Genomic DNA, 3527 nt, shown 5'->3' with positions numbered 1-3527 from the left:
AGCATCGTAATCTATAACTAGTGTCAAAGGAATGTTTCAAAACATTGACAGTAAGAAGAGTCAGTCTTCTTGTACTTAATTCTGCATTGTGCCTTTAGTATTGAATTCCGATGCAATTTCTGTGTTACATCGTTAATTAGAAGGTCCAAGGGATACAGTAATCCTGAAGTGAAGCATCGGAATTTATAACTAGTGTCACAGAAATGGTTCAAAATACAGTCAGTAAGAAGAGTCAGTCTACTTGTACTTAAGTTGGCATTGTGCCTTTTGTATTGAATTCCGATGCAATTTCTGTGTTTCATCGTCAATTAGAAGGACCAAGGGATACAGTAAAACTGGAGTGAAGAATCGGAATCTATAACTAGTGTCACAGGGATGGTTCAAAACATAGACAGTAAGAAGAGTCAGTCTTCTCGTTTTTAAGTCGGCATTGTGCCTTTTGTATTTAATTCCGATGATATTTCTGTGTTTCATCGTCAATAAGAAGGTCAGAGGGTTACAGTTATCCTGAAGTGAAGCATCGGAATCTGGAACTAGTGTCACAGGAATGGTACAAATCAAGGACAGAAAGAAGAGACAGACTTCTTTTACTTAAGTCGACATTGTGTTTTGTATTTCATTCCGGTGCAATTTCTGTGTTTCATCGTCAATAAGAAGGTCCAAGGGATACAGTAAACTTAGAGTGAAGCATCGGAGTCAATAAGTGGTGTCACAGGACTGGTTCAAAAATAGACAGTAGGAAGAGTCAGTCCTCGTGTACTTAATTCGGCATTGTGCCTTTTGTATTTAATTCCGATGCAATTTCTGTGTTTCATCGTCAATATGGAGGTCAGAGGGACACAGTAAACCAGAAGTAAAGCATCGGAATCTATAACAAGTGTCACCGGCATGGCTCAAAACGTAGGCAGTTGGAAGAGTCAGTCTTCTTGTACTTAAGTGGGCATTGTGTCTTTTGTATTTAATTCCGATTCAATTTGTTTGTTTCATCGTCAATAAGAAGGTCCAAGGGATACAGTATACCTGAAGAGAAGCATCGGAATCTACAACTAGTGTCACAGGAATGGATCAAAACATAGACAGTAAGAAGAGTCACTCTTCTTGTACTTAAGTCAGCATTGTGCCTTTTCTATTTAATTCCGATGCAATTTCTGTGTTCATCGTCAATAAGAAGGTCCAAGGGATACAGTAAACCTAAAGTGAAGCATCGGAATCTATAACTAGTGTCACAGGAATGGTTCAAAGCATAGATAGTACGAAAAGTCAGTCGTCTTGTACTTAAGTCGGCATTGTGACTTTTCTATTTACTTCCGATGCAATTTCTGTGTTTCATCGACAATAAGAAGGTCAGGGGGATACAGTAAACCTGAAGTGAAGCATCCGAATCCATAACTAGTGTCACAGGAATGGTTCAAAACATAGTTAGTAAATAGAATCAGTCTTCTTGTACTTCAGCCGGCATTGTGCATTTTGTATTTAATTCCGATGCAATTTCTGTGTTTCATCGTCAATAAGAAGGTAAGAGGGATACAGTAAACCTGAAGTAAAGCATCGGAATCTATAAGTAGTGTCACAGGAATGGGTCAAAACATAGTCAGTATGAAGAGTCAGTCTTTATGTACCTAAGTCTGCATTGTGCCTTTTGTGTTTAATTCCGATGCAATTTCTGTGTTTCATCGTCAATACGAAGGTCCAAGGGATACAGTAAACCGGAAGTGAAGCATCGGAATCTATAACTATTGTCACAGGAAAGGTTTAAAACATAGGCAGTAGGAAGAGTCAGTCTTCTTGTACTTAAGTCGGCATTGTGCCTTTTGTATTTAATTCCGATGCAATTTCTGTGTTTCTTCGTCATTAAGAAGGTCCTAGGTATACAGTAAACCTGAAGTGCAGCATCGGAATCTATAACTAGTGTCACAGGAATGGTTCAAATCATAGACAGTAAGAAGAGTCAGTCTTATTGTACTTATGTCGGCATTGTGCCTTTTGTATTTAATTCCGATATAATATCTGTGTTTCATCGTGAGTAAGATGAACAGAGGGATACAGTAAACCTGTAGTGAAGCATCGGAATCTATAGCTAGTGTCACAGGAATGTTTCAAATCATTGTCAGTAAGAAGAGTCAGTCTTCTTGTCCTTAAGTCGGCATTGTGCCTTTTGTATTTAATTCTGATGCAATTTCTGTGTTTCATCGTCAATAAGAAGGTCCAAGGGATACAGTAAACCTGGAGTGAAGCATCGTAATCTATAACTAGTGTCACAGGAATGCTTCAAAACATTGACAGTAAGAAGAGTCAGTCTTCTTGTACTTAATTCTGCATTGTGCCTTTAGTATTTAATTCTGATGCAATTTCTGAGTTACATCGTTAATAAGAAGGTCCAAGGGATACAGTAATCCTGAAGTGAAGCATCGGAATTTATAACTAGTGTCACAAGAATGGTTCAAAATACAGTCAGTAAGAAGAGTCAGTCTTATGTACTTAAGTCGGCATTGTGCCTTTTGTATTGAATTCCGATGCAATTTCTGTGTTTCATCGTCAATAAGAAGGTGCAAGGGATACAGTAAACCTGGAGTGAAGCATCGGAATCTATAACTAGTGTCACAGGGACAGTTCAAAACATAGACAATAAGATGAGTCAGTATTCTGGTACTTAAGTCGGCATTGTGCTTTTGTATTTATTTCCGATGCAATATCTGTGTTTCATCGTCTCCAAAAAGGTCAGAGGGATACAGTAATCCAGAAGTTAAGCACCGGAATCAATAACTAGTGTCACAGAAATTTTTCAAACCATATTCAGTTGGAAGAGTCAATCTTCATGTAGTTAAATCGGCATTGTGCCTTTTGTATTGAATTCCGATGCAATTTCTGTGTTTCATCGTCAATAAGAAGGTCCAAGGGCTACAGTAAATCTGAAATGAAGCATCGGAACCTGTGACTAGTGACACAGGAATGGTTCAAAACATAGGCAGTAGGAAGAGTCAGTTTTCTAGTACTTAAGTCGGCATTGTGCCTTTTCTATTTAATTCCGCTGCAATTTCTGTTTTTCATCGTCAATAAGACGGTCAGAGGGATACAGTAAACCTGAAGTAAAGCATCGGAATCTATAACAAGTGTCACCGGCATGGCTCAAAACGTAGACAGTTGGAAGAGTCAGTCTTCTTGTACTTAAGTGGGCATTGTGTCTTTTGTATTTAATTCCGATTCAATTTCTTTTTTCATCGTCAATAAGAAGGTCCAAGGGATACAGTATACCTGAAGAGAAGCATCGGAATCTACAACTAGTGTCACAGGAATGGATCAAACATAGACAGTAAGAAGAGTCAGTCTTCTTGTACTTAAGTCAGCATTGTGCCTTTTCTATTTAATTCCGATGCAATTTCTGTGTTCATCGTCAATAAGAAGGTCAGTGGGATACAGTAACCCTGAAGTGAAGCATCGGAATCTATAACTAGTGTCACAGGAATGGTTCAAACATAGTCAGTAAGAAGCGTTGGTCTTCTTGTACTTAAGTTGGCATTGTGCCTTTC

This window comes from Schistocerca piceifrons, unplaced genomic scaffold, assembly GCF_021461385.2.
Source record: "Schistocerca piceifrons isolate TAMUIC-IGC-003096 unplaced genomic scaffold, iqSchPice1.1 HiC_scaffold_2442, whole genome shotgun sequence".
Lineage (NCBI taxonomy): Eukaryota > Metazoa > Arthropoda > Insecta > Orthoptera > Acrididae > Schistocerca > Schistocerca piceifrons.
This window is presented reverse-complemented; position numbering follows the sequence as displayed.